This window comes from Pinus tabuliformis, chromosome X (genome assembly GCF_031772625.1).
Source record: "Pinus tabuliformis cultivar Carrire ecotype Pingquan chromosome X, CPIR1, whole genome shotgun sequence".
NCBI lineage: Eukaryota > Viridiplantae > Streptophyta > Pinopsida > Pinales > Pinaceae > Pinus > Pinus tabuliformis.
This window is the reverse complement of record NC_142308.1, coordinates 1356324105-1356348179: the sequence shown is the minus strand read 5'-3', so window position 1 is coordinate 1356348179 and position 24075 is coordinate 1356324105. Positions and strand designations below refer to the sequence as shown.

The 24075-nt window shown below is 43.5% G+C and overlaps 1 pseudogene; it reads left to right on the top strand.

Moving 5' to 3' along the window:
• Positions 1–12552: 12552 nt before the first annotated feature.
• Positions 12553–18471, top strand: LOC149145122 (pectinesterase inhibitor 9-like; annotated as a pseudogene).
• The last annotated feature ends 5604 nt before the right edge of the window (positions 18472–24075 follow it).

Below are 24075 nucleotides of genomic sequence, written 5' to 3'. Positions count from 1 at the left end.
TGCGGATGGCTCAGTATCTATAAGCTCACTCATCATAGCCATGTAGATAGTGTATCGATTTGGTGATGTCCACTACTTGACTTGTAATGTGGGTTCTCCCACATTCTCTTTAGCATCATGCAATAATATTTCAACTTCTCTGGTGTGCTTTCTTCCATCTCTGGATGTCTCTGCTTGAGTGTAAGTCTCCACTCTCTATACTTCTTCTTATGGCTACTCCACAACTTCTTAAGGTTCCTCCTTTGGAGCAAAGAGCTCTTGCTCTAAATGGAACTGCAGCTCCTTCTCAAGGGAACACCTCATTTCCTTCTCCTCATCAAACTTTACATCTCTTCTGAAAAATTGTCATTTTGAGAGATGGAAAGTATACACTATAGTTTTGAGGTGTATCAGTGTACCCCACAAATATGCCCAACTTAGTTGTAGGCTCTATATTTTTCATTGCAGATTTTGAAACATGATAGTAAAATGATGATCTGCAAAACTTGAAGTGTGACACATCTGTTTTCTTCCCAGAAAAAAATTCCTCTAGTGTAGTCATGCCAAGAATCCTATGACAACTCATGTTTTGAAAATAAACAATTATGTTGCATGCTTCAACCCATAAGTGCAACGATAGGCTTTGATCATGCAACATGGCTTGTGAAGCTCCCACAATACTTATATTCTTCCTCTCAACCACCCCATTGTACTCTAGCTTATGAGGTGTCGTAAACTCCCATTGAATCCCTTCTTTTGCACAAAATTTCTCAAATTCATTCAACACATATTATCCACCATTGTCACTCGTGATATCCTTCACTTTCCTACCAACATCTTTCTCAACAAGTGCTTTAAATTCAACAAATTTGGAGAATTTCTAGTCTTTCTTCTACATGAACAAGATCCATCACTTTCATGATAAATCATCTACAAATATCACATAATACATGTCCTTGGCCATGGAAGCTATCAAGAAAGGTACACACACATATGAGTGAACTCTTTCAAGGACTGCGTCCACTTTACTGTGTCGCTCATTGAAGGTGGCTTCCGTGTACTTCCCTAATGTACACCATTTTCATGTATCTCTCTACTCCAATGCACCGTTAGGAAGTCTTGTACAAATTTGTTTCATGATATTCAAGGCTCCATGGTGTAAATGGTCCAATCTTCTATGCCATAATTTACTAATTTCTAAGCTCATCACCTTCTCTGCTTTTGCGTTCAAAGTTCCACAATATTCTACATCCAATTTGTAGAGATTCTTCACCCGAACCCTGATCTGCTTCACCTATCTTGTGGCGATGTGTCTCAGGAAATCCTTTCTTTCGCTAAATATCAAATCATAGCCATGGTTTTCCAACATAGCAAATAAAACAATATTATTCTTCAATCCCAGAACATACATCACATATTTTAATTTTAGAGAGGAGTTATAATCCTTCTGAAAAGTAACTATACCAATACTAGTAGCATTATACCTTTCATCATCTCCCATTTCAATGTGCATCTGGAGGTGCTTCTCCCCCAAGTCTATGAAGAATTATCAGTTTCCCATCATATGGAATCATGCTCCACTATGTAGATACCACACACTACTTATCACAGTGCTCACCATACAAGCGATGAGGGGAAAAATCAAGTTCAAATTGTGAAGTAATATCTTCACCTTCTGCTCCTCCTGAGGGCTTCTTACCGCCTTCTTGTGTGCACACTTTGTGGCATAATGTCCCAATTCATGACAGTGAAATAATTTTATCTTCGACGAGTCTTTGTTCTGGTCACCCTGACTCGACTACCCTTTGGATTGGGATTTATTCCCTTTCCCTTTCTTTCCCTATACATCCAAGGTGCAATTCTCATCATTATCGTGATTGGATGAGGTTCCATCTCTAGTGTTCCACCTTTTCTCTTCTTGCACCAATTCGGACCACAATCACTCCCAATTTGGTAGCTTCTCCCTCGCATTTACCGAACCTTGGTAGTTGTGCTAGCTCTTGGGAAGGCCTAGAAGTGTCAGGATTATGAGAACATATTCAACTACTATAATACCAACACTCCCAGGTTCATCCTGGCATTGGGTAAACCTACTCAAGTATTGTGTTACTGTGTCTCCCTTCTCCATCTTGATCTTCCGAAGCTTGTCCTTCAATTCCAGCTTCCTATGATCATTGTTGTTATGAAACAAGTCTATAAAGCCTTGCCACAAAACATATGGGGTATCCTTCCTATGGAGATTCGAATCAATATGATCTTGAACTCCTTAAAGTATTATCCTCCTCATCTTGGCCACACATTCATTCCACTCTACCAGATCTTGAGCATTAGTTATTGGAGGCTTAGGAATATCATTGTCTATGAATTGTTATCTTCCAACACTGCCTCCATCTTATCCTTCCCAACAATATAATTAGAGCTACGAAGAATAATACTACAAATTCGATTCACCTGCAAACAAAAACTCGAATTATTCTCTGATATTGTGATTCTTTCTCTGATACCATATATAAATTTCATGTAGATTCAAACTTCTTATGTGATTTGGTAAGACAAAATACTTGAATCTACTCTACTCATAAGTGGAAACAATTAAATGATCAATAAATCACAACATAAACATGAGACAATATTCAATCGCATATGCTTAAAGATTTATCTAAGGGGAAATCAACTGCTCAAAACCCATTCCTATCTATATTGCATTAGTCAGAAAATAGAGAAGAAATGCAATGCTTGCTCAAGCCCGAGCAACCTCTACACTAGTATAATCTATCTCACCACTTCCTGGATAAGATTTGGTCAATACTTAACCAAATCCAAGCCTCCCCAAGTCCTTATTTCCTTGGGTCATTTCTCAAGGAATTATCCCCTATTAATTGGGGAAATTCCCATTTGTAATTGTGCAATCCTTGCAGGCCCTTCTTTGATTGCATGCACCACATGTACAATTTGGAATTGTCTACAACTTATAGTACACCGCCCTTGAACTCCAATCTCAACTAGGGAACTCTAATTCTCTGCATGCATGAGTTAATTTAGGCTGATAGATAAATTTAACCAAATGATCACTTAGTGTGAAAAAAGTTACACACCCTCAACTGAACCTCCACTAGTTCTACTAACAACAAGAACTAGTTACACTAACAATAACTCAAATTAACTGAACTGGATTGCTACAAATTAGCAATCAATCATGTAAAACTTAACTCAAGTGTATCCAACTCAAATTAACTGATTTAACTGAGTGATAAGTGCCATATCACTTCAGTTAAATTCCTCCAAGTATTTTTATGAAATTAGAATTCAAATTTCACATTAACGTATAAGGTAGTTACAGATGAAAGAGGGGGCTCTGATGGCGTGCACACGTGAAGGTCTCGGCTAAAGGGTTTCACCGAGATCGACTGCAGCATCGGCGCGGCTAGGGTTTTCACAGCTATCGCTCAGCATCACCGTCGCGGTCACTGCTCAGAGTCAATCACGCATCAGCTCCTCCATTGGATTCTCCACCCGTCGCTTTCGGTCGCCGTTCAGGAGACAGTTATGGCAGACATTATGGAGCTAGAGGCGGTGGACTACTCGGAGGAGCCTACACTGGACAAGGTTATATTCGGGATCCCCAGTTTTGCTGCTCGCTCGCAGTTCGCACCTTCCTCATCATCGACCGCACCGGATCTGCCGCAGTACCCGCCCTCCGTCTCGCTGCCTGTTCATTGCACTCCTCAGTCCATTACAGGAGGGAACCCTATCGATTCTCTGCAATTTGAGGTGCCCCCGCTCTCGCCGGGCTCTCTTCATTTTCTAGCTACCCACACTCCCCCTTCGCCCTCTTTTGATCCGCTCGCCCACCCTCTCCTTTCGGCGCCCTCCCCCCCCCCGCCGGTACCCCCTGCATCCAATCCATCATCTTCGGGAGCCCGTCCTTCCGGCTGCTTCGAAACTCCTGCTGTCAAAATCAAGCCCGCAAAACCCTCATCTCTGGACGGTATAACAAACCCCTTGGTCGACCATCCGTCGGCTCCTCGCACCTGCAAAAAGAAGACCAAGTGCATAAAGGCTACGGCAAAAGACATCACCATCAGGTTCGACGAATCTAAGTCTCTCAGCGATCTCATGGACATGGCCAACACTGTTCTGGTAGGGCATGTCCGGGGCAGGGCATACTCGACGAAACGGCTTAAGCAATGGGTGAAGGAAATCTGGGGCGGTGTGCTATTTGACCTTCCTGAGGTCCATGTTCTCCCCAGAGGATGGTTTTCCCTACAATTCTCCAAGGAAAGTCACACTAATCTAGTTTTGGCCAAATATTGGCATATCGAAATGGCCCCGGTCCTCCTTAAGAGATGGAGCCCCCTCTTTGATCCAGAACGAGAACAGATCGGCGCCGGACCGATTTGGGTATGCCTGCCTGGCCTCCCACTGCAGTTTTGGGCGGAAGAAGTTTTCATCAGGATCGGGAATGCCCTGGGGACATATTTGGATTACGATCGCACATTTGTTGAATCTCGAAACCGAACCCTAGCGCGTATATTGGTCCACTTAGACACCCGTGATGGACTCGAAGAATAGATCACACTTCAGTGGGGAAGGTGTATCAGGGTGCAGATCCTTGACTATGAAGGAGTCCCCTTCCGATGCAGGCATTGTCACAAAGTTGGGCACCTCATAAAGGATTGTCCACTCATCAAGAAAGCTGAAGAATCACCGAGGGTTACTCCGGCTCCAACCAGAGCAGCTTCTCCTATTACCTCTCGACCTACCTCTTCGGGACCGCCCCCTGCGACTACCTCAGCTGCGGTCGATCCGGGATTGCGGCAACCCTCTCTGCCAAGGACCAAGGCTCGCTCAGCAGCAGAAGCTGGTATGGTCTCGGGTACTCTTTCATCCCCCATATTTTCTTCTATTGATGTGATGAATGATTGTGGTTCCACCTCACAGACCTCCATGGTTCACTATGCATTATCATCCTCCCCCCTGATCCCATTATTACCACTTCCTCGCCCTTGGCTTGCCCCTCCCTTTTAACCTCGGAACCCTCCCCTCCCCAAACATATTTCCTCCGATCTAGGTCTCAAGCCAAAGAGCCTCCCATCTGTCATTCGGGCCTGGGAATAGCGGTACCAGAGGGTGGGACCTTGACCACCAGGGGTAGGAAATCTCATCTTTCAAAGGCTATTAAACAAGCTGGGGCAGAGGTAGTATCTGGACGGCAATCCACCATTGACGGGGTCCTTAGAGCAGGACACACCCCGAGAGGTGTTCCCTCATGAAGTGCCTATCCTTCAATTGTAGAGGATTGGCTAGTTCCTCCACGAAACTAGCCATGAAGCGGCTCATAGAATCTGAACCTATCGATATCATCATGCTTCAAGAAACCCTCTGTTCCGCAGATCAGATTACTCGAGCCATGCAAGCCTTGACTCCTGGCTGGACCTACTCAGCCATTGATGCCGTCGGCCGATCGGGTGGTCTGGCCATTGGAATTAACCCTCATTCTATTAAGGTGGACTCGACTTGGGGAGGATCAGGATTTCTAGGGCTGGACATTTTCTCAGCTGATCTAGGCATGAACCTTCGCATTGTCAATGTTTATGCCCCCTGTACCCAGAGAGAATCGTTCTGGCAGAATCTTCTACAACTTACCATTATGGGTGAAGACCGGGTTGTTATCGGAGGAGACCTTAATTTCTCTCTGGGGTACAGGGAGTCATGGGGATCGGCGGCTCAAATTGACTCCATTACAGACTTCATGACAAATCTACTTGAGCAATCAAATTTTATGGATATTCCCATGCAGAAAATTCTTCCCACATGGAGGAACAGATGGGTGGGGGACGCTGCACTAGCCCGCAGACTTGACAGATTCCTTATGAAGGAGACTCTTCTTCAGAGACTGCAACATTACAAACAATGGGTTGGCTCGGGGGGTTGGTCAGATCATTCTCCAATATACCTGGAGATTCAGGGTCCCTTCAAGAAGCCCAAAGCACCTTTCAAATTTAATCATACCTGGCTGAAGGACCCATCATATGTCAAGATGATATCTGATTACTGGTCCTCTCACCCTATCAATGGATCAGAATCACTTGCTAAAGGATTCTGCAGGAATCTCTCGGAAATTAAACATATATCTATTGTATGGGCAAAGGAGAAACAGGCTCGAGACATTGCTCAACTTACTCATATTGAAGCTGAATTATGCTCTCTTACTGACGAAAGGGGGTTGGGGTTCATTACAGCAGCTGATAAATGCAGGCTGATTGAATTGGAGAATCAAAAAGCAAAAATCCTCAAAGAGAGAGAGGAAACCATAAGATTGAGGAGTAGGGCATTATGGATTCAAGCCGGGGATGATAACACGAAGTTCTTCCATAGCTTTGCTAAGAGCAGGAAAGTATCTAATACTATCTAGAAGCTCCCCACACCTGATGGAGAAATAGCAGACACTTTTAACAAGCTCGCTCATCTGGGCATCTCTCACTTCAGGGAACTATACAAGTGCCCCCGTGATGTTAATCTTCCTGATATCATCAATGTGGAAAATCACTTCCCGAGATTTGTTGAGGAAGAGGATGTAGAGGCTCTAAATGATCCGGTTACGGCAGAGGAGCTGGAAGGAGTACTGAAGTGGTTCAAAAAAGACAAGAGCCCTGGCCCGGATGGATGGACCATTGAATTTTATTTAGCCTTCTATGAGGTCCTGGGGCAGGACCTGTTGGGGGTGGTCGAGGAGAGCAGAGCTACTGGATCCATCTACCATGCCATCAATTCAACCTTCATTGCTCTCATCCCAAAAACTGATACCCCTGAATCCTTTGATGACTACAGGCCTATCTCTTTGTGCAATTGCCTCTACAAAATCATCTCTAAGACTATTGCTAATCGTCTTAGACCAATCCTCTCCAGGTCCATTGCCCCACAACAATTTGCTTTCCTCGAATCTAGACAGATTCATGAGGCCATAGGCCTGGCCCAAGAAGCTATACACTCTATATGGTCCAAGCACCTTAAAGCCATCCTCCTCAAAATTGACCTCTCAAAAGCATTTGACCGGGTCAGCTGGCTCTATATCAAAATGATCCTAATCCACTTGGGTTTTCCTCACTCCTACATCTCATGGATCATGGCCTGTATATCCTCCCCAACATTCAGCATCCTCATAAATGGTTCGGCCTCTCCCTTTTTTCATTCTGAAAGGGGATTGAGACAGGGATGCCCCCTCTCTCCCCTGCTCTTCCTTCTGGTCATGGAATGCCTAAGTTGCCTCATAGACTCTGCTAAGAGAGCTGGTGATGTCCGGGGCCTTCGCATATCCGATTTATGCTTCCTCACACATCTGCTCTTCGTGGACGATGTTCTTATCCTTCTTGATGGCAGTGTATGAGACTCTCGGTCCTTTTCAAAGATCCTTCTTCTTTTTTCTGCCGCTACAGGTATGCTTCCAAATCAGACTAAATCCTCTATCTCATGCTCCCATACTACGGTACAGGAATCCCAGCTAGCCCTTCAGGTTTTTCCCTATATTGTTCTCCCTCTGGATAGAGGACTCAAATACTTGGGGTTCAGACTCAAGCCTACTTGTCAAAGAATTGCTGATTGGGCGTGGTTGGTCGCCAAATTGGAAAAAAGACTCTCAGGCTGGAGCTTCAGATTCCTATCCAGGGCTGGCAGATTGGTACTCATTAAGTCTGTCCTAGAGGCCACCCCGGTCTTCTGGATGGCACTTGCGTGGATACCGAGGAACATTCTGGGCCGTTTGAAGCAGCTGTGCAATCGATACCTATGGAATGGGAACCAGGACAAAAGAATATTTGCATGGATTAGCTGGAAGAAAATCACCTTGCCCAAAAAATGGGGTGGCTGGGGTCTCAAAGACCTACCCGACTTCGCTATGGCTCTTGCTGCTAAGATGGGATGGACACTATTAACCAGCCAAAATCTATGGGCACAAGTATCCTATCACAAATACATTTGGCCTCTGAACATTCTGGATTGGGCTAGACTACCATCTTGGACATCGAAGGGATGCTCATCAATATGGAAGGCCCTGATACACTCCCTTCCCCTCATCCAGGATAATCTAGTATGGAGAATAAACGATGGAACGCTGGGCAGGATTGGACTAGATCCTTGGATTAATAGTGGGGGCAGACACATCCTCAACCGAGATCTCATTTCATTCCTTCATGATCGAGACATTCGGAATTTTGCTCATATTGCTGATCAGCTGCGCACAGACATTTTCACTCAAGCTTGGAAATCGGCTCAGCAACTTGACCTTCCTCCGCAGTGGCATCAGGAATGGAGTGAATATGTTCTTGCATTGACCGAATCCCATATCCGCATCAAACAAGGATCTGACGAACTTATTTGGTGTAAGGCGGACAATGGTATCTATGCGCCTAAGTTTGGGTACAGCGCACTTATTACTCACAGAAAACCGGAGCCATCGCCATCGTGGTGGCGTGACATTTGGAAGCTGAATGCTCCTCCACGCACCAGATTATTTTTCTGGTGTGTCCTCAAAGATACCATTCCCACGGCCGAACACCTTACTCGCAGATCCATCTATGGACCTTCCTGGTGTACATTCTGCAAAGCGGCATCAGAGACTTCGGCCCACATATTCCTCCATTGCCCGGCAGTTCACACTCTATGGAACAACATCTGCACACAACTTGGCATTTCGGGGAACTGGAATGGTGATGACATTTCGGGTGCATGGACTGCCTGGAATCACTGCCACCCGGGTTCCAAGCTCCTAAACCTCCCCCTCGTGGCAACCTGGCACATCTGGTTAGCACGGAACCGAGTAATTTTTGAGGATCAGGTTGTGTGCTGGCCCCGTACAGAAGCAACCATCGTTGCCGTGTACCAAGAATTACCTGACCCTCCCCCCACTCGAACCAGGACGATACAGGCTCATCCCACAATTGATAAATCGACCCCGTGGGCCTTCTTCGATGGGGCTGCGAATCAAACTGGATGTGGAGGTGGATTTGTTCTGCATATCAATGAACACCATAGATACCTTGTAAAAATGGGATTTGGCAGAGGATCAAATAATTTCGCAGAGCTCTTGGCCATTCGAAATCTATTACATTTCTCATTGACACATCAGTGTACAAATATTAACATACTTGGGGACTCAATGACGGTTGTTAATTGGATCAATAATGCCACTATTTGTCATACACACACTCTCAGCAATATATTATATGATGCACTTACACTCAAGGCAGCATTTAATCATTTCTCTTGTCTACACATTTACAGAGAACATAACAGCGAGGCTGACAAATTATCCAAAGAGGCCACGATACTTCCCAGAGGCGAATGGCTAATTGTGGAGCAGCAGGGGACGGAAGAGCACAGGTTTTATCATAGGCCATACATAGACCAGAGAGATCAGCGGGACAACAGTCCCGGTAGCCGACAGTAATATTGCAATTTTGTCTTTGATGAAAAACTGTATATAGATATGGATATCATACTGTATGCAAATAGATCCCACGTGATCTCGAACAGGCTATACAGACAGACTCAGTTTTGTTTCTATTTCATTTTGTATAAACTCTGATACATCACCCTGCGTGGTGGATTTTGTATGAACACTACAGCATATGCCAACGGCATCTACTATATGTAATTTTCTAAATATAATGAAAATTACTGATTTTTCCAGTGGAAAAGAAATTAGAATTGAAATTTATCTTAATTAATTTTGGGCAAAACTAAATTAAGAATTTATTGTTGCTTTTTCAACAAATATTTACCAAGAGCCAAACTACTAACAACAGCTATAGGGTTTTTTTTTCATCCGCCATATACTCTAAGTGTCAAAAGATGGCCACATTTTTATTTTGGAGATATAAAACAAATTGTATAAAATTTTCAAAATTATATAATGTCAGAGTTCTGCTCATTATTTTGACCCTTCCAGTGGTATTATCCATTCTTAAAACAAATTTTGGGAGCAAAATTTATGGTAAAATATCAATTATATTTTACCATGTATCCTATGTGCCAAAAGATATTGTATATTTATGTGAACATGTGTTTTATCTTTAAATTTCATAGGTTTAGAACAAGAGGGGAGAGATAGTATACATGTTGAATGATTAATATTGCCCCTTGGAATGGGACCCCATATGGGAGTGCCTTTAGAGATTTTGGCCCATGCCAAATCACGAGTTCCTAGTTCCCCTCATTTTAGTGACATTATTTTTTATATGATTTGTCAATGCAATACAAGGAAAAAAAAAATTGTAGAAAATTATTTTTGAGATGGGCACAGGTATTTCTAGGAAGAAGGCAACTTTGGAAATTTTTTTTGAGAGGATTCATATTGGATTTAATACTATAAATGTTAGATGCATTACTATTATTAAAGGGTATTGAATCATTTTAGTGACGTTACTTTTTATATGATTTGCCAATGCAATACAAGGAATTACTTTTTTTTGTAAAAACATATTTTTGAGATGGGCACTGGTATTTCTAGAAAGAAGGCATCTTTGGAAAAAAAATTGGGAGGATTCATATTGGATTTAATATTATAAATTTTATTTGCATTACCTTTATTAGAGGACATTGAATCTATTTATGCATACAAAAGTGATGATTTCATAATAATAATAATAATAATATCCCTACTATGAGGATATTATGACTATGAAACTTTACAAAAGATTTCTATAAACATTTTATTTAGAAAGATCCATTTTAACCTACATCATTGAGCGGGATAAAATTTATAAGAGCATAATTTTTTTTCCAATTCAATTACACTTAAGAAATTAAGTAATTATTAATACATAATAAATCTAAGATTAAGATGATATATTTTTTAAATATTATCACATACATAATACATAGCTATCTACATAGTTATTTATTTATTTTTGGGTCTATGTAAATTAACATAATATTATCTAGCAACACCTATTCACAGTGAGTTGTAGAACTCATAAAACATCTCAATCTTGCAATAGAGGATTTAACATGCATATCGTTGAATATTTTCTTATGAATGTATATGATTTTTGAATTAAGAAAGTTTGTGAAAACTATTTGGTTCAACTTACTATTTGCAAGCACTAAATTTAACAAATATTAACAGATTCGATGGAATATTTAGAAGTGCTATACTTATTTAAAAACAACAGAGTGTATTATGTATAAACAACAGAATGTAACTAATAGTGGAAATGGATTTTTTACAACTAATAGTGGAAATAGATTTTTTTCGGAAGTTTCTAGGGAGATTGTGACTTCTTGTTGTGTAAAATACACTTTAGGATGCATAAATAGATTTTGGTCTATGAAAATCTAGTTGCAAATTAGACAACTTAAACTTGTGATATGAAAAGGTCTGTATTGGATTTTGAATAAAATTTATTTAGGAAAAAAAAAGGCCTTGGAAAAGAACCATTCCGTCTACAAAATTTACCAGGAAAAAAAGAGAGCTCGGAAAAGGACCATTTCCTCTATTAGATAGACTATGGGTCCAAAAAATATTGTTTTCCAGTTGTAAAAGTTGGTAAGCTTTAATAGACTCAATAGAGTATTATGGAAGCAAGATACTTATCCAAAATCCAGTAAAGCTCGCTAACTTTTACAACTAGATAATCTTATCAAGCATGATACTTGTCCAAAATCCAGTATAGCTCGCCAACTTTTACACCCAGATAATCATATGGATGTATATCAGAATTAATAAATTCACTCCAATAATATGATGGTAATAAATTCAGTCCAATAATAGGATGGAAACACAATATCTATGTAAAAAATAAAATCTAATATTAAGCAAATTGCCTTTAGTGAGATACATTTTGGAAGCTTTTCTAGTCTAACACAAAAAAATCCAAAAAGGCACATTAAAGACAACTCCAATATTAATTACATCAAAATTTCATAAACTATAAATATACCACCCACACAGAAATATTTTATATTTTATATATTTAAATTAAAATATTAGAAAAACACTAAATCCTACCCAATAGATTTAATTTAAAAATGTGTATCTTAACATCTACTGTATTGTGTATATATATTATTAAAAATAACTAAAACCTAGCTCTATTAGAATCTGAAATTGCATAACCGACGTGGGCGTTGCCATGTTATAGCTAGCCAATAAAATTTAGGAATTGACTTTTATGATACAAAGAAACAACCTTTACCATCAAAATCAAATAAAAATATAAAACAACATTAAATTTATTTTTCGTAAGTCGTCCTCCAATATTGCTCCTAAAAAAAATGACCTCTGATGTTTACTCCGACTGCATGTGTGTCAGTCAAGTTCTTGGAAACAAAAACATCGAACAAATGAACGCTCTCCGCAAAATCGACAATCCTCCGGGACAGTGAGGTGTAATGGCTAATTTACCATTTCTAGAAGCACGTGAACTCAACTATATATGGGCATTAAAGCGCGCTTGCCCACTTACAACTCTCTTCTGTCCCTGCGTTCACATTGGGTGCTTTTCATTTCTGGTTCTTTGTTTTTGTATTGTATTTCCATCATTTAGTTCTCTGATTTTTCATTGTATTATTTCCATGGAATCACGTCGCGCTACAATTTGTTTAATTATCCTAGTCTCTGCGATAATGGCTTCAGCTACGACGGATCAGGAGGTGAATCGCCAACACAGCGATACCAAAATAGTTGAATTTATCAAATCGTCGTGCAAGGTGACACGGTATCGAAAGCTCTGTGTTTCAGCGCTTTCTCCATATGGCGTGTAAGGTCCTCGGGCGCGCATGCGGTTGGGTGCCGGGCGAACCGGGAGTGGGGGTGGTCATGCGACGGGCGCCCGGGCGAGAGGCGAGTCGGGGCGCACACCGGGCGCGATGCCGGCGAGAGGCGAGTCGGGGCGCACGCCGGGCGCGGGCGCGGGTGACCGACGAGTTGGCGCACACGCCGGGTGCGGGCGCGGGCGAACCGGCGAGTTGGCGCACACGGCGCAGGCGCGCGGGCAGACCGGCGAGTCAAGGCACACGGAGATGCGATGAAAAAACGAGTTTAGTGCGACGAAACATTTGTGATGGAAGCTTATACTCTTTGTAAGCGTGGAATGATGAACTTCAAGAGCCGACCTACACGATGGGCATGCCGACTTGAAGTTGGGTATGCAAAACAATTGAAGAAGGGCGTGTAAGTAAGGATTGGGTGGTAGGCTGGGCAGCCCACCCACATGTTACAACACATATATATTGTAATGCATTGGGAGGCATTTTCACCAACGAACATGACCAAGCAACTTTGCATAAGGAAGTGCGCAGTTCAAGTGCGCAGAAAGGGACAAGAGGAGAGCGCATAGCTCATGCGCTGATCTTGGTTAGCCGCACGGTTGGAGGTGACACTTGGAAAGACGAAGCTGTTGGGCAAGGTGTGCCCGTGGGTTGTTTGAAGTGCCGGTTTGTGTCAAGACTTGACGAGGGTGTCTTGGTAGCTCGGGTGAGCACCCGCCCATCGTGCAAGGTGTGCACAAAGGTGAATAAAAGGCAGTTTTGCCGTGATTGTAAATTGGCTAAGTATAGACTTGGATTTTGCCAAGAATACTTGTAAAAGCTTGTATTGTTGAAAGATTGATTAATACATATATTTCGGGCAGACTCATTGTTCAGGGAGTTGCCCCTCCCTTTATACTGTGCAATTGTGTTCTTGTTATAATTGTTGTTGATAATGAATGAGTATGGGTGTTCATTGGTATAAAGGTTAAACATAATAATACTTGGTTGCGAAACACAAACTAAGTAAGAGGAAGTGAATTAGGCGTAGTCCATGAAGATAAGTATTGTTGAAAAGAAAGTGTTCGGTGGTGCCACACCTCGCTAAGAGTAGTTGAAAGACTACCACTGGCTTGGGGGCGTGACAGTTGGTATCAGAGTAGCTGATTCGGGCATTGAAGGTTGAAGCTGCTACACAACTTCACCGAAGTGAAGTTAGTATCAGAGCAGCTGATTCGGGCATTGAAGGTTGAAGCTGCTACACAACTTCACCGAAGTGAAGTTGGTATCAGAGCAGGCTGATGACCGGGTTGATGAAGAAGTGTTGATCCCACTACACTATCGTGAGTTGGTATCAGAGCTCGGTTTGGAGCTGGTGAGCAGGGTTGCTCATGACGAAGTGACAGTGAAGCAGGTACTTGCAGGTGAAGGAAGCCGTTTCACACAGGTGGAACAAGGGTTGGTTCAGGTTGCAGGCATCTTGGTGAAGCTGTTGGATGGTCGAAACTAGATTGCAAAAGAGGAAGAAGCTGTTAGAGATGGCGGCTGAATCTCAGGCTGGGTCTAGTCATGTGCAGGATGCTACTATCACACTTATGGAAAAGGTGTTGTTGAGGATGGAGGTTATGGAAACTTCCTGGGATAAGAAGATGGACTTGTTCACTAAGGAACAAGAGGCCAACTCAAAGATGAAGGAAGAGTTTGATGAACTCCAGACACAACACGAGTACACTGATCTTATGTGTACACAACTTGAAGTAAGGGTCAAGGAGGTTGAAGAAGCAAGGGACCAGGGTCTTGCAGAGATCATGGACTTGAAGAAATCCCTTGACGAAGCCAGGGATGAGATCGCGGTGTTGAAGAAGGCCGTGAGGCATAACTCAGGTGGAGGAGTGCCTCATGTGAAAGTCAAGGAACCAGAATCTTATGATGGTACAAGGAGTGCAAAGACTCTTGGCAACTTTCTATGGGACATGGAGCAATACTTGGAACGGTTGGGTCTATCTGATGATGAGACAAAGGTCAAGGTAGCTGCTCAGTTCTTAAAAAATGATGCTAATATGTGGTGGCGAAGGAGGATGCATCAGATTTCCAATGGCAGTGCTGGTGACATTATTTCGTGGGATGACATGAAGAAAGCTTTGCAGACCCATTTTAGTCCACGGGATGAAACATGGGAAGCAAGGATGAAGATTAAGTTCATAAAGCAGACAGGGAACCTACAGACATATCAGCGGGAGTTTGCAAGTGTGGTTCTGGAACTTCCTGACATGGCAGAGAGGGACAAGGTGTTCAACTTCATTATTGGGTTGAAGCCTTGGGCACGCAATGAAGTGAAGAGGTAGAGGATTAGAACACTTGAGGAAGCTTTTGCTGCTATTGACAGGTTGGTGGAGCATTATGATGAGACTTCTGATGATAAGAAGAAGAAGTCCGATAAGCCGAAAGAAAAGAAGAAGGATGATGCTTCGAAATCGGATGACAGTTCGAAGACGAAGAAAGCCTTGAAGTGTTGGATATGTGCTGGACCACATACGATGAAGAATTGTCCTTCTAGACTGAAAGTGGCTACGATTGCACAATATGATGTAAAGAATGAAGGAGCTTCTGTGGGGATGATGCAGATACTTGGTTTCTGCTACTACAGAGGTGGTCTCTCGGAGAGATCCTGAGAGGAACAGGTTGGAGTATGTTTGGATGAAGGTTGGAGGTGATGATATACTCACTATGGTGGATAGTGGGGCTTCTCACAACTTCATGGGTGAAGATACTGTGAGAAGGATTAGGCTGAAATTTGTACTGACAAAGGCACAAATGAAGACAGTGAATTGTCCTCCTATTGAAGTTCTTGGTATAGCTGAAAGGGTGGACACTACACTTGGTGAATGGGCAGGGAAGGTTGACTTCACTATAGTGCAGATTGATGACTATGAGGCTGTATTAGGGATGGAATTCATGAAACAATTTGATGCTATGATTGTTCCACATTTGAGGAAGCTCTACATTTATGATGGAAGGGAGGATGTACCCATTGGTGTGCCAACCATTGGAGTGACAAGACCTGATTGTAAATTGGGAGTGATGCAAATGGAGGATGAGAAGAGAATGGGAGACATGAGTAAGCGATTGTCTACTGTTGAGGCAAAGCTTACCGAGCAGTCATTGGTCATCAGGACACTTTCAGATAGCATCTTGGATTTGTCAAGAAGGCTAGAGTTGGTTGAGGATGATGATGATGATGAGGAGGTGTATGTGAGGCCGGATGTCCAGGGAGAAGACCGGGTTGCTTATCTACAAAGGATGGAGATTGAGGATCCTGATAGATGGATCGAGTTGATTAGTGAGGGAGAGCCTTCAGGCTCTACTCCCTCTACATCTTCTTAGATGGATGAGAAGATGGGGCTCATTGTTAGCTGCTCATGGCAGTGAGTCCTTAAAGCATGTTGAGCAGATATGACCGATGATGCAGGGATGGCTTGGCATCAAGCATCATGACATGTTGCAGATGAGATGGATGGAGTTTCCATGGACCTGAGCATGGTTTGCACTTATGGAGATAGATTCTTGATGAGTCAAGAATGTGGCAGGTTGTTTTGAGAAACGACTGGTGGTGATGGAAGAATGTGCATTCTTGTGGTTTGGGCGTATGGTTGGATTAGCTACCCAACTAGCTTGAGTCATGAGGGGATCCAGTGTACAGGATGATGTTACTATTGGGATGAGATGTTGGCACATGATAGACGTGTGTTAGCTCTTGTTGGAGTATCATGGCAGAGGTTCACATGATGACACATGATGAGGTCGACACGGGATGTTGCAGTGGAGATTGTGACAAAAGGGTCGGTGATCATGGATTGAGATGATATCTGATGTATAGCATACCGTTGAGGTGTATGCCTTGGTATGGTGAGCTTGGTGACAGTTGGTTACTAAGGCGAGACATGGTGGAGATGGAGTTCTACATATGTTGCAGGGATGTTTGCCGTATGTGGGGGAATTGACATCATGGATATTGATGATCTTGGTGGATGGCTACCGGGATGGTATGTTGTCGAGGATGACAATGATTTTAGGTGGAGGAGGATGTAAGGTCCTCAGGCGCACATGCGGTTGGGCGTTGGGCGAACCGGGCGTGGTCATGCGATGGGCGCGCGGGCGAGAGGCGAGTCGGGGCGCACGCCGGGAACGATGCGGGCGAGAGGCGAGTCGGGGCGCACGCCGGGCACGATGCGAGCGAGAGGCGAGTCGGGGCGCACGCCGGGTGCGGGTGTGGGTGACTAACGAGTTGGCACACACGCTGAGCACGGGCGCGGGTGACTGACGAGTTGGCGCACACGCTGAGAACGGGCACGGGCAAACCAGCAAGTTGGTGCACACGGCGCGGGCGCGCGGGCAGACCGGCGAGTCAAGGCACACGGAGATGCGACGAACAAACGAGTTTAGTGCGACGAAACATTTGCGATGGAAGCTTATACTCTTTGGAAGCGTGGAACGATGAACTTCAAGAGCCGACCTACACGATGGGCAGGCTGACTTGAAGTTGGGCATGCAAAACAATTGAAGAAGGGCGTGTAAGTAAGGATTGGGTGGTCGGCTGGGCAGCCCACCCACATGTTACAACACATATATATTGTAATGCGTTGGGAGGCATTTTCACCAACGAACTCGACCAAGAAACTTCGCATAAGGAAGTGCGCAGTTCAAGTGCACAGAAAGGGACAAGAGGAGAGCGCATAGCTCATGCGCTGATCTTGGTTAGCCGCATGGTTGGAGGTGACACTTGGAAAGACGAAGCTATTGGGCAAGGTGTGCCCATGGGTTGTTTGAAGTGCTGGTTTGTGTCAAGACTTGACGAGGGTGTCTTGGTAGCTTGGGTGAGCACCCGCCCATCGTGCAAGGTGTGCACAAAGGTGAATAAAAGGCAGTTTTGCTGTGATTGTAAATTGGCTAAGTATAGCCTTGGATTTTTCCAAGAATACTTGTAAAAGCTTGTATTGTTGAAAGATTGATTAATACATATATTTCGGGCAGACTCATTGTTCAGGGAGTTGCCCCTCCCTTTATACTGTGCAATTGTGTTCTTGTTATAATTGCTGTTGATAATGAATGAGTATGGGTGTTCATTGGTATAAAGGTTAAACATAATAATACTTGGTTGTGAAACACAAACTAAGTAAGAGGAAGTGAATTAGGCGTAGTCCATGAACATAAGTATTGTTGAAAAGAAAGTGTTCGATGGTGTCGCACCTCGCTAAGAGCGGTTGAAAGACTACCGCTGGCTTGGGGGCGTGACATGGCGGATCTCTTGAACCCATGCTGAGTGACCTAGTAAAGGTGGCCATGAACATGAGCCTACTTAGTGCCCGCAAAGTTTCCATCTGGGCAGCTGACATGGAAAAGAGAGGTGCCAAGATGAGTGATAGGGAAGGAGCGACCTTGCACGACTGTATTTAGAATTTCGAGGACGTCATTGATGACATTCATAAATATTTGAAGGAGATGGAGCAAGTGAAGTGCAACACCTTCCACGCCCAAGTGAACGACATGTAGATGTTTTTGAGCACCACCTTCACCAACCAAGACTCCTGCCTTAGCAGATTTGAGGATGTGAAGGTGCAAGGGAGGGTTCAAGCGATGGTGAGGGTGGTGGTGAAGAATGAGTCAGACTTGATCAACAACACTCTAGCTCTCCTTAACACATTCGCTGCCACCGGAGGCCATGATAATAATGCTATCCATGCCTGAACCCCAAAAACGACTGTGTGGCCATCATCATGGAGTGCTTTGCTCTGCTCTGCTCTCCTCTCCTCTCCTAAATAAATGATATGTACTCCAAAAATTTTGTTAATGTCTATTCATATTTTTTTTGCTCTTGAATACTCGTGCATGGGAATCATGTATGCTAGTGATGAGTTGTTGTAGATCCTCATAGTTCTGGATCTGACTCTAGTAGGTCCTCATAGTTCTAGCTCTGACTCCGAATACATGCTTGTAGCTCGACCACATTGTCCCTCATCATCTTTGGTAAGTGAAGTGGGGCTCCCTTGTACGTCATCATCCATGCTTGCATGTTATCAATAGCAACATGTATGTTCTTCAAGATGCGTGCTCTTCTTGCACATCATTGGTGCCATCCATGGAGATGGATGACTACTTGGTACATGATACCAAACTTGGAGTGCAATGCTCGCATAATTGTATCAAGGGACAATACTTCATCTAGTATTGCCTTCTTCAGTTCACCTCAAGTAGACATTGTCACCAAGTCTCCTCCTTGCTTGGCCACCTGTAGTTCCTTCACTATTTTCTCATTCTCAGCTATGAGGAAACAAACACTTGAGCTAGCGGCTTCAGCACACACTCTAGTTGCATCAGCCAAAGTAGCTGGATGCTTGTGCACATCAGTCACGGTCACTCATTCTTCAACTTGCGCAGGGGATGTCTGGTCTTCCAGAGTCGGTACTCTGTGAGACTGCACAACTCTGTGATGAGATTCATCGAAGGAGATGTTATGCATCTCTGCTTCTGGCTGAACACCAAGGATCTCAGTGGCTCCTTGGTCATTTGAGACTTGATCATCATTTGGATGCATTGAAGTGGGTGAGTCGACCTCTTTGTGGTGAGGCATGAGGTCAGTGTCCTCTTCCAACTCCTGCTGCTCAATGTCTACATCCAACTGTTCAAGCCCCTGTTCTATCTCATGATAAAACTCTTGCCCCTATGACGGTTGACCTTGTTCACCTGATGCCAGCTGTTCATCTGAATCAATTTCTTGCACGAGCGCTACTTTGTCTGTCTGCACATGATGCACCCCCTGTTGTATCTGTTTCTGTTGTGCTTCCTTCTCTTTTTGGTGCAACTCTTGTTCTTTCCGAAGTTGCTCCCTTAGATCATGTAACTGTTTCTCTGCTTCTCCCATTCTCTTCTTATCCCTATGTATTCGCGCAATGCGCTTGTCGAATTGCTGCCTCTTTGCCTGAATAACCATAGCTGCTTTTTGTACAAGTGGATCTACTAGAAACTTGCAGCTTTGCTCCTCCTACATGTGATCAACAATCTTCCTCTTCCCTTTGTCCTGCACAAGCTTGGCTCTGCTGGCTCTGTTGTTGCTGCTACTATTGCTACTACTGGTGCTCTCCATGATGTTGCTTCATGTTGCTTTGCTAACCACTCCACGGAAATGCCGACCTATTTATTGGATCTGGAGGAACTGTAGCAATACCTCCATGAGTCTTCCTCGGCCCAATGAAATGCCCCATGGATCCAGTTGGAGTGAACTCTTATTCAGTGATCCTTCACAATGCAATGTGGGTCATACGAGTTGAAGCTTTGGAGATCGAATAGGTACTTCTTCATCTATTCTTCTTCGACATCCACTTGCTTGATACTCCATATCTCATATAACCCAATCCACAACGGAAGAGTGGGCTAAGGTGCCTTCTTCTTCCGTTGCAGTCTAGCTGTCAATCTTGCCGAGATGTGATATGCTACTTCCTACATGTCAAGTACGTCCAAGGAAAACTTTGGCAGAACATGCGAAGTCTTCTCCGCACTGAACATTCGGATGAAAGTGTTAGACGATGAGACAAACGAATTTGCAAGGCCTAACAACGCCTCCATTGCTTCCTCTGACATGCAAGGTGGATCCTGTTCGAATATCATCCTGTACACTAGGGTGACAAAATGGTCAGACAACTGTATGATTACCCCTCTGAAGTTGCAATCAGAAAACAACTTAAAATATGTGTTGACAACAATCTTCGTCGGTGATCATGCCCACTCCAAGCCCGAGAACTCATGCCAGGCACAGACCGCATCTAGGATATAGGTGGACATGTAAATATTTGCATGCATACCTTTGTGTGACTATCGAGCCTTCGTGACTTGTTACTTCAGCTGATGAGCCAGTATGCCAAACCAGTTGCATGGTTTACCTTCTCTAGCCAATTGGTCCAATGCAATCACCTAACTCTGAAGAAAGGTTTTAGTGCTTGCTTGGCCACTCAGTCAACATGTGAATATGACCAAGTATTTGTATGCCTTCCTCAATATATTTTTCTTATAGATCTGGTTGGGTGTCATCCTGAAATGAGCTGACTCCTTAACCCACTCCTTCAAAATGTCTCTGGAGTTAGCTTTGCTGTTGGGCAAGCTAAATGGAGGAGTCATGATAGTCACGAGTTCTGACGTATGATACATATCATCGTAATATTGTGCCCAGAATGTGACAAGATTCATCCCACTGACACTGCTCAAGGTCATCGTCTCGGGGTCAGTATGAGAGACGATCCAGTGAATCATGTTTGTGATTGGGAACACGGGGTATCTACATGCAATCCGGTAGAAGTTGGACTTATGAATGTTCATGTACACCTGACGGCCTTCGACGTCTTCCCCAAAAGTTCCTACAAATGTTTCATTAACCTCTTTCCACTTTAGTTTGATGTCCTTGTCTAGATACAGCTTCGTATCTTTGTAGATTGGCAGACTAGAGGACATTTGCTCAGCTGCTGCTCCAGCTACAACTCCATAAGTGTCTTGTGATCCTGTTCTCTTAGAAGCCATTGAGATAGATGAACACCTGAAAGATTTGGCAACAATAAACATGCATGGTAATAAATTTGTCAATTGAGACAAAGCAAATTTGGGGAAGGACACAACACATACCTGGGAAACTGATGAGCAAGATTGCGCAAATTTTATTGGGAGGCTGGGTGACTGGCTTCCAGAACTGTGCAAAAGGCAGTCTGGGTTGTCTAGGAGGCAGGACTAGGTGTTGGATCTACGAAATGCACAATCCAGTTAGGCTCTTGACTGTTGGGATTGCACAATGCGCAATTCTAGAAGGGAAGGACTGTAGGCCCAGGGACAGATTTGCGCAATTTCTTGGGCCAAGTAGCCACTATCCTCCATAAATGTGCAAAACAGTCTTGGAGGCTAGTGCTGGATAGGAATGTGAATTTTTGGAGAGGAAGGTGAGCCTTCCTTCCCCAGATTTTGCATTACAGCCTTGGTGAAGGCAGAGTCCGGGCCAAGCTTAGCCCGACTCGCCGACTGTCAACTGAAAGAAAATAAGACAATGAATGCATGGTGACATTGAGTGATAGTAGAAGTGATTGATAGTGCATGCAAAACATGAATGAAAGATTCATCAAACCGATCAACATGCATGTGGATGAGGCAGTTCATCGGTTAGGCGAACATCCGTGCAAAATAGTTTCATGCATGCAACAATAGTGAGATAGAAAATAAAACTAAAATAGAGTTGGGACAAGCTAGAATATATGTAAATGACAGCAATTGTTCAAAGAAATCTAGAAAACAACACTCACACAAGAAAATGCAAAAAAAGTAACAAAATGATGAAAAAGACAAGTTGAGGCCACTTACCAATGAATAACTGAGTCGGATGTGTCGGAGAGTCTTGGATGTGCTGTGGGATGTCAAATCTCCAAGATTGATGTGAATGAATGAGCTCTGATGCGCTGAATAAATAGGTTTGGTCTCATGATGTGCATGCCACAAATCTAGGAAAAAGCGACACTTGGAGGGAAACTTATAAAACAACTTTGCATGCAACCCCTGGTTGCTAAAAATAGCTCCCTGAATCATGGGATATCCTTTTCATGTTTCCTTCTGTTATTCCGGGAAGAACATGACTTTCCGGGAAGAACCAGTCATGCATGCATGCAAGTCAAGTTTCCTTGGTCCCGAGTGGAACTAGTTAACGAGACTGCTTATGCATGCACCTACTCGACTGCTTGGGAAAAATGTGCATTCCAAGCTGTGAGCTGGGCTGACTGCCCAGGAGGTTTGCACAATTTATGGGTCGAACAACTGACTGCTGCCTAGATTTGTGGAAATCCTGGGCTGAGCAGCCCTGCTGGAGAAATTTGAGCAAATCCTGCTGGGAGTGTTGGCTGGCAGGATTGCGCAATCCTAGATCCCAATAGGCTGGCAGAGAGGATTGCACAATTTCTGGAGGGAAGGTTGGTTTCCCTCCAGAAATGCGTAATTTTCAAGGGGAAACTGCTCAGCTTGCAACTGGACCAAGTTTGGGTGAATAACATGTGAGGGGAATGGATCAACTATGATCGACAGGCTGCCATTGTGTGAGAAGAACACTTGAAGCTTGAGTACATGAGGAAGAAAGACAAAGTGCTGTGAAAGGTTGGTAGGGAGGCTCCAAAACAGGCTAAGGAAAAATTTTGGAGGGTGGTTGTATCCACTCCAACACTTGGCGACACTCTGGTAGAACTCCATCTCCCTAAATGGACCTTGTTCGTGAAAAGAAAGTCTAACACCTCTGGAAGTATTGTTCAGTTCTCAGCTCATCTTGGTTCCAAACTAACTTGATTGTAAGATGTAGCATCTTCCAAACTCTTGGTCAATTGACACACATTCCAAGCCAAGGCAACAAAGTTGTTTCGATTGGGGTTGATGGGGTATATACGTGCACAAGCAGTATAGTTGTGAGAGTCTTAGTTTCATCTATGGTGTTTCTCCACTGCCAGGAGGCTTGGACAGTACCCTGGTGGAGTTACATAGGAACACAAGCATGGATCCACTGCCAGTGAGCCTGGTCAATACCTCGGCAGAGTTACTTGCATCACCTCCCTACGCAGAAAGCCTTTCTCTTCTTTCACCTTATTCATTTTGAAATTTTGAAATTTTTTTTACTTTTCATTTTTTTCATTTTCGTAACTGTGCATAGAACTTATTCATTTCAAAGGCGGAAGAGGGATCTCAACTTATTGAGAGCAGAAGAGGTTCCTCCAGTAGAGAAGTAGTTTATTGTATCTCTCACGTGCATGTTAAGGTTTCCCCCCTCACCTTCCTCTACTTGACTGAGCTGACAAGGGTTAACCCAAAAACAAATGACTAGAGAAGTTGACACTAGTTAGTGTGGAAGCATTGTGTTTTCACCAGGGTTCACTTCAAACAGTTTATATTTTCCTTCAATGTATCGTGGATTGAGAGTAAAAATCTCTTCATACAGAGGCAATATGACAGATAACCAAGTAGTGATAGTTGTACAAGCCCTCTTGTACTTCACCCAGCTCGTTTCAAGAGTCATACATGGTTTCATGCAAAACTAACCTACGAACAAAACAAATGAACTAACAAACATCAAATAAAAGGCAAAAGCAGAAGAAAAAATGAAAGCGAAGCAAGTAAGCAAACAAGAAAACAAACAAACAAGCAAACAAAGCGAATAAGAAAACAAGCATGTAAGCAAACTAACTAAAAGCAAACACTACTCCTACTCCAACACTAATGGTGCATGGCCCTGATCACGTGAAGTGATATTTCCAATGCATCGATCGGTGCATTGGTAGACCCATGTTG